This window comes from Carassius auratus, chromosome 3 (genome assembly GCF_003368295.1).
Source record: "Carassius auratus strain Wakin chromosome 3, ASM336829v1, whole genome shotgun sequence".
Classification (NCBI taxonomy): domain Eukaryota; kingdom Metazoa; phylum Chordata; class Actinopteri; order Cypriniformes; family Cyprinidae; genus Carassius; species Carassius auratus.
The window spans coordinates 21,166,792-21,175,171 of record NC_039245.1 but is presented as its reverse complement, the minus strand read 5'-3'; the positions used below and the strand labels follow the sequence as shown (position 1 = coordinate 21,175,171).

General features: G+C 38.0%; 1 long non-coding RNA gene across 1 annotated transcript; it reads right to left on the bottom strand.

Annotated features, from left to right (window-relative positions):
- Positions 1 to 382: 382 nt before the first annotated feature.
- Positions 383 to 2,132, bottom strand: LOC113041924 (uncharacterized). The gene is made up of 2 exons (XR_003275486.1): positions 1,885 to 2,132; positions 383 to 494 (listed from the first exon to the last, which is right to left on the bottom strand). It is a non-coding gene; the product is annotated as an uncharacterized LOC113041924 (long non-coding RNA).
- Between the last annotated feature and the right edge of the window lie 6,248 nt (positions 2,133 to 8,380).

Here is an 8,380-nt window from a genome sequence, read left to right as displayed (position 1 = left end):
TTTTGCTCAGCAAGGCTGCATTTATTTGATCAAAAACACAATAAAAACAGTGACATTGCAAAATATTAGTATTGCAGTTTAAAACAACTTTTCTATTTCAATCAATGTGTAATTTATTCCTGTGATGCAAAGCTAAATTTTCAGCTGATCTGCTGCTCGAATAGCATTTCTTATTATAACAGTAGTGCTGCTTCATATTTTTGTGGAAACTGTGATACACTTAAGATTCTTTGCTGAATGGAGAATTCTGCACAGGAATTATTTGAAATCAACTTTTTTTGTACCAATGTAAACGTCTTTACTGTGCTTTACTGACCCCAAACATTTGAACAGTACTGCAAAACGATTAAACTAAATAATTAGATCCATTTGAATAAAGCACTCACAAAAGGATACATTTTGATGGCCCCTGATTTAGTTCCAATGGCCATAAGCTGCAGTTTGGGATCATAGGCCAAAGCACTTGGCTGGTTTGGGAATCCATGTTCAACTGTCTGAGTAAAAAGAAGAGAATTGGAAATCACACATTCACAACTTAAACTCACATGTAATGTACATCATATAGACATTTGAAATCCCTCTTTTTCTGCTGAGCTTAAAAAAGAAACCAGTTGGTACTTCACTGACCTCTAATGAGCCCTGATGTTACAATAACAATGCAGTAGATTTATTTAGTGCAGTCTTGTCAGGAAGGGGATTTCCTTGTTTTTACAACAAAAAATAACAAGGCAGGAAATTTAGTAGATCTGACAGACAATGTCAAATTCATCTTCAAGGCTATCAAAAGTCCTTTACAGAAATGTGTTTTTGGGCATTTCTAAAAACGTCTCTCTAAATCAACACACCAATTTAAGCCAAACCAGGCTTGAAGTTGGCCAAGTGATGCAGATCTCTTTTCAAAGTGTGACATGATAAATAACAGGACCTTCCTGTAACATTACACACAGTCATGATGCTTCATCAACATGACACACACACCTTCATTTCACACAGCCGCTCTGTTTTTCCCAAACCATCTGTGGATAAATGTCATCAGCAGCATTTGAGAAATGAACAAAAGTGAGGACTTTAATACTGTAAAAACATGCATAACACACTATCTCTCACATCCTCCTGTTTTGTTTTACACTGAAGAGAAGGGGTAGAAATGTCTGATTGTGCTGTAATACTGCCAGAGTTTGGCCATCAGTAAAAAGCCTACGATCCAACTCTTTCTATGTTTTTGGCAGGAGAGCAGTAACATGTTCATTATGATTTAAGAGCAGCCTCATTACAGAGAGCTCTACAAATCCTCACTCTCCAACTGCCAGCACCACTGCAGGACGCATTCAAGGCTCAAGAACAAACATTAGTTATTCATGTTTAACTTAATTAAATGCTCATTCAGCTAAATAGAAATTATACATATATACATAATATAAAGAAAATGTTTATTAGTCAGTCAATTGTCAGTTGTTTGTAACGGTTAAAGTTACAAACACGAGAAAACTTCAGAGGTCACTCACAATAGACAACACGCCCAATATGATTTAATGAGCTCCATTGATGAAGATGAATATTACACGCAAACACATTTTTCTTGATGCTATAAAAGTGCAACTGTGCTCTAACCCTATAGAGCAATAACGGTTTCAAGCAACTTTCGTGCGCTTATATTGTCATATTGCCATGAAAGTTGTAAAACATTGATATATTAGAAACGGCATGGTAATAAAGAGGAAATTACTGAAACCGAACACGTTCACAATAAATCATTTGTGAATACATTTGCTTGAATTAAATGTTCTTTAATCGATTTCAGTGCAACTCGAAACCGCATGCATGCTCGAGAGAGACAGAGATAGAGAGGAGACCCAACGATACAGTATACGTGATCCCACATACCTTACTGAATGCAAACAGATCCTGTTTGATTTTCTCTCGATGAGGGTCGTTTCCCTGCCGTCTGAACCTAAACTTCATCATCCTGAAGCCGAATCAGAGAAATATCAGCCCGCGCCGTCTCAGATTGATATCAATTCCGTTCGGTGTGAATCGGTGCAGAGAAACAATGTGATCCTTCATGCGAGCTCCAGATTCTTTTGTATCCACTCCTCAAGCCGTGCAAGTTTTCAGCTGTGTGTTTATGCAGTTTGACCACAGGGCAAGTTCACATGAACCACGTCTTAAGAGAGCCAATCAGAAGCCAAGAATCTGTGACCAATTCACCAAACCACGCCCACGAACATCATGCGTGTGGAAAACACGGATCAGGAGTCCGCTGGATTAGTTTTACTTACACGTTTGCCTGGCAGCAATTCAGTTTCATTGCTTGGAGAAACCACCCAATCAAATCATGCTATTTTAGTATTATTTATATATATATTATTAATATTATTATTATTGATATTTTTTTTAATTACTATTTAGGTTTAAATTATTTTTATAAAGTTTAGTTTTATTTCACTTTTTAATGTTTTTTTTAGGGTGAAAAAACCTTTCCAGTATATATATATATATATATATATATATATATATATATATATATATATATATATATATATATATATATATATATACAGTGGGGATCGAAAGTTTGGGCACCGTTTGCAGAATCTGTGAAAATATGAGTGATTTTCAAAAAATAAGAGAGATCATACTAAATGTATGTTATATTTTATTTAGTACTGTCCTGAGTAGGATATTGTACATAAAAGATATTAACATTTAGTCCACAAGACAAAAAAAATGCTGAAACAAGATGCATTAAGAGCTTTTAATAAACTTTTGAACATGATGAAGATGGCCAAATTTGTCTTATTTTGTTGAAATATAATTTTTTCCATTTAGTTCTGCCCTTCATAAGCAACAGAAGATACTTGTATGTTTCCCGGTACACAAATTAAGTACAATTTACCTTGATCTTCAAATTCCAAAAGTTTTCACTTAATGCATCTTGTTTCCTTCTGGAGCTTCAGTGAATGTTTGAATCTTTTTTAATAGTTGTGTTTGAGTCCCTCTAATGTCCTCAGTCTGAAAAGATGCATCTCAAAATCATAAAGTCACTGCTGGAAAGGGTACAAATATGCAAAGATGCTGGAAAACTGAAGAATCTGCAGGACCTTAAAGATTTTTCTGAAGAACGCTGCTCAGTTTAACTGTTCAGAACAAACAAGGGACTCATGCACAACCATCACAAAACAGAAATACAGTCGAGGATCATCAGGTAACAGAACACAGTACTAAGAACCAAGGGTTCCCAAACTTTTGAGTGGGGTTATTTTAATAATTTCAGCAATTTTTTTGTCTTGTGGACTAAATGTTAATATCTTTTATGTACAATATCCTACTCAGGACAGTACTAAATAAAAAATAACATGCATTTAGTATGATCTCTCTTATTTTTTGAAAATTACTCATATTTTCACAGATTCTGCAAGGGGTGCCCAAACTTTCGATCCCCACTGTATATATATATATATATATATATATGTATATATATATATATATATATATATATATATATATATATATATATATATATATATATATTTTATTTTATTTTATTTTATTGTTTTGTTCTTCATTTTAATTTATATCAATGAAAAAAAAATTGTTTAATAGTTTTAGTTTTATCAAAAAAAATAATAATGCTGATCATGACTTTTTTTGGTCACATGAATGAACACATTTTCTTACAAACATTTCGCAGTATTATGTTAATATTATTCTATGTATTAACAATGTTTCATGATTCCTCAAACTGTGCATCTAATGTAAATAAATAATACACATTTGGGAAAAACACAGGTCAGTTGTGATTTATTATTATTTAGAATAAAGACTCCATATTAAACCTGCATTTGTTGTGCATGTATTTTGTTTCCCATTCACATCAACATGACACAAACAATATATAAATATTTAAAACATAATAGTCTTAGTGCAAATCAGTATTTAAGAGAATAACTCACAATTCTAATGGAATGCATGTAAAATTATTGTAAATAACAAGCCAATCCTGGAACTTGGTTTTGAAATTATAAACATACATGTTGCACTATCAATAATAGACAGGTAGCTTTCAACATGTTTCAGAAGTTTAATAGTGTCTGATTGCAATTATTGCTGTAAAATAATAGGAAGGGTGCTAGAGCAGAGTGATTTCACTAGGCAGCAGAGTAGGACTCTTCTCTCATACTGACAACAGGTTCTCCATATGCATGGGGATAACACAGCACAGCTCAAGACTCTGTAAAGTCAAATGCATAGGAATAAGCTCCGCCCACACAAGCCCAGTGAAAATGACCAACTTAGATTAACAACACACTTTAAAATTTCATTAAAATTACACAGTTAGGTTATGTGATGATTTGCAATCATAGATTCCTTCATTTAGTCCAAAGTCCCTACCTTGTCTAGCTGTAACTGTGTAATGCGTTGAGACATTAGGTCACTCAGCGTTATCTCCACATACAGGTAACTGGAGCCAGCTGTGGGCCTCTGTGTACGGGTGGACTGGACCTCCTTCAGCAGAAACTTCACCATCGGCTCCTGAAGAACATTGAAAACAGCTGTGAAGTCTATATGTGACCATGTTATATAGTATCACAGAAACAAATGCAGATAAATTTGCAAATCCTTGTAAATATACAATATAATGGACACTTTAGCAGTGTCAAAGCAGACTGCATAACTAATCATGGAATAACTGCATACTTTTATTTGTATAAATTAAGCAACAAAAAACTTCTAACCCTGTCATTTAAATCTGTATCTAGAACAAACATACAATAATAATAATGTAAATAATAGTAAATGTTTCTTAAGCAATAAATCATATTAAAATGATTTCCGAAGGATCATGTGACATTGAAGATTGGAGTAATGATTCAGCTTCGACATTATAGAAATAAATTACTTTTGAAAATATACCAATGCAAAAAATGGTTGTTTACAAAAATAATTCACAATATTACTGTTTTACTGTATTTTTGTATCAAATAAATGCAGCCTCGATGAGCATAAGAGACCTACTTACTCACCCTCAAGTCATTTCAAACATATGACTTTTCTAAATTGTGACAGAACTGTGATTTTTTTTTGGTCAGCTATTATTAAAAAAATATGCTGCAGTTTTAGAAATACAGCCTAAAAAGACTCATGAGTTTATTTTTACACATGCTGTTAGTAAATAAAGTGTTTAAACTTACATGAGTATCTTTTCTTAGGAAGTTCAGAGCATTTGATTGACAGTCAGTATGCATGTGGTGTCGATAGCACTATTACTGCTGCTCTGTAGGTAGAAGAATGATGAGCCAAACATGAGCCTGAAACAGAAACACAAGCACAGCAATCAGTGTTTCAAACAAAAGGCTGTGCGTCTTCACATTGGCTGTTCTCCTAAGTCAGCATCTCACCTAGAAATTGTGCTTTGGCCTGATGTGGAGTGAGGGACTGCATGTGCTGGGTCACCATGTTTATCTATAGAATGTTAGTCTATAGAAAAGGTAACTTACATCCCCTCAAGGATATAAGCTAGGTGCTGTTCTCCATCATGGGGCAACTGAACAGTTACAACAAACACAACAGTGTTTTTACAACTGTGAATTTTACCTTTATACAATTAGTGGCATAGTAATTAATATGAGAAAAGCTCTCTTCAAAGTGACAAATTTTTCCCTCATTCCCTCAAGTTTCTGCTTGAAGAAAATAGCAAATATCAGTCTGATTAGGAGAGCAGAATAATGGCAAGCTTAATGTATATCACATTCTACTGTTCAAAGTCTATGGTTGGGAAAATCTTTTAATGTTTTTGAAAAGAAGTCTCTTATACTCAAGACTGCATTTATTTGATTGAAAATACATTAATAATGTAATTTTGTAATATAAAATTTAAAATGACTGCCTTCTGTTTTAATATTATGTTAAACTGTAATTCATTCCTGTGTTGCGAAGCTGATTTTTCAGTCTTCAGTGTCACATGATCCTTCAGAAATCATTCTGATGTGCTGATCTGCTGCTTAAACATTTCTTCTTATAATCAGTGTTGAAAACAGTTGTTCTGCTGAATATTAGTATTTCTGAGGATACCACATTTTTCAGAATTGTCTTATAAACAAAAAGTTCAAAAGAATAGTATTTATTTGAAACATTTAAATCTTTTGTAACATTATAAATGTCTTTACTTTCAATCACTCAATTTAATGCTTCCTTATTGAATAAAAGTATTACATAAAAAATCTTACAGACCCCAAACCTTTGAAAGGTATGTTATAATAATCATTTAAATATGTATGCGGACTAAAATACATAGTAATCTATTCACACATACTGTACGAAGTGCAATTGTAATTTGTAATTGTAAAGTGGAGTAAATGTGACATCTTTTAAGCTTTTCATTGATCCATAACAAGTCAGTTCTTTATCTGCTTGGTAAATTCAGTATGGTGTCAGTCAGATTAATTGCATTACAAGGTGGGCAGGTAGATCAAGTCCTTGGCATGATGTTGAAGAGCTGCCAGTTTTGACACTTGCTGAAGCTGCAGCTCACTGGTTTTTCCCCGTGGGACATTCAAGTAGTCAGCGAACACCTATAAAATATGAATGAAGATCAGATTAATAGACTGAACAGAGAAAATTTAGGTCAAAATGAGAACAAATGCCTCAGATCTTTGTAACTTGTGCAAAAAGCAGCACAATACATGAAAGGAATGTCACATTATGTTGAATAATGTGATGTTTTTATCAGCTATTTGGACTTTCTGTCAGGGTCTGGGGACAGGAGGAACTCAAGTGCAGACAAGGTTCTCAACACAAAGGGTTTATTACAAAAAGGGGAAAACAAAACCCACGAGGGGGAAAACAACAGCTAGGGCAGAACACTAAATAATTCTACAAGACACAATAAACAAGGTAAACAAACACTAACTACTAACAAACACTCACTGCAAGACAAAAGACTTCGAGGAGTTTCAAGGACAAGGTACAATCACGAATGATGAACACAAGTGATCAACAATGAACCGACGCAAGACAGAGCACACTAGGAAAGCTAAATAGGGGGAACAATCAAGACACGACAGGGTGGCACAGATGGGACAATCAAGACACGACTAGGTTAACAAGGGGGGCGGGGCAAGGGAACGAGACAACACAAGCACATGGCCCAAAGACAAGGCCATGTGCTTGTACACAAAACACGGGTCTGCCATGATCCTGCCTCAAGACTAGGAAAAATCAAGGACACGAGGGCAGGATCATGACAGAACCCCTCCCTTAAGGAGCGGCTTCCAGACGCTCCTCAAGGGAACATCAAACACGGGACATGACTGACATGACGGACTGGGACACCGACACAAACCAACAAGACATGACAAATAATAACAATGGCAAACACGAATACACAATGGCCGGGTTAGGGTGGCAAATCAAAAAAAACAAACAGGGAAGGGGAGGAGGCGGGAGCACAAAGTTTATGGGGACAGACCAGGGTGGGTGGGAGGGGTAGGGATCTTAGGAGGACAGGACGAACGCTGACGACGGGGGGTACGGGCAGGTCTAGGTGGTGAGGGGCGGGGAGGGGTCTCGGGACAACTGACAGAGGACATGACAGGAGCAGACACGGGACGCGGGGCAACACTTACGGGACGCGGGGAGACGACAGCTGGACACGGGGGGACAACATCTACTGGACACGGGGAGACGACAGCTGGACACGGGGAGACAACAGGACACGGGACATCTACGGGACACGGGGCCAACATTCACTGGACACGGGGCTACATCTACAGGACACGGGGCAATATCAGCTGGACACGGGGCCAAATCAACAGGACACGGGGAGACAACGGCTGGACACTTGGGACTTCTGGGGACAGGGTCAGGGGACAAGACAGGACTGACGGGGATTTCTAAAATTTGGACAAGACGGGACAAATAATCAGAAAAGGCTTTAGCAGCTAGGACAATTGGCATCTCCTTATGAGATGAGACCGACTGTACAAGAGTCTTTGCTGCAGAGTCGGCCGCGGCTCTCTCCTCCGCTCTCACGACTGCCGACTTGAATACGGCTTTCTTCTTTGCCGCCTCGGGCACGCCAGCGCTCACCGCTGCTGGCTCGGGCACGTTCACCGCCGCTGGCTCGGGCACGCCCACCGCTGCTGGCTCGGGCACGCCAGCGCTCTCCGCTGCTGGCTCGGGCACGCTCTCCGCTGCTGGCTCGGGCACGCTCTCCGCTGCTGGCTCGGGCACGCTCACCGCTGCTGGCTCGGGCACGTTCACCGCCGCTGGCTCGGGCACGCCCACCGCTGCTGGCTCGGGCACGCCAGCGCTCTCCGCTGCTGGCTCGGGCACGCTCTCCGCTGCTGGCTCGGGCACGCTCTCCGCTGCTGGCTCGGGC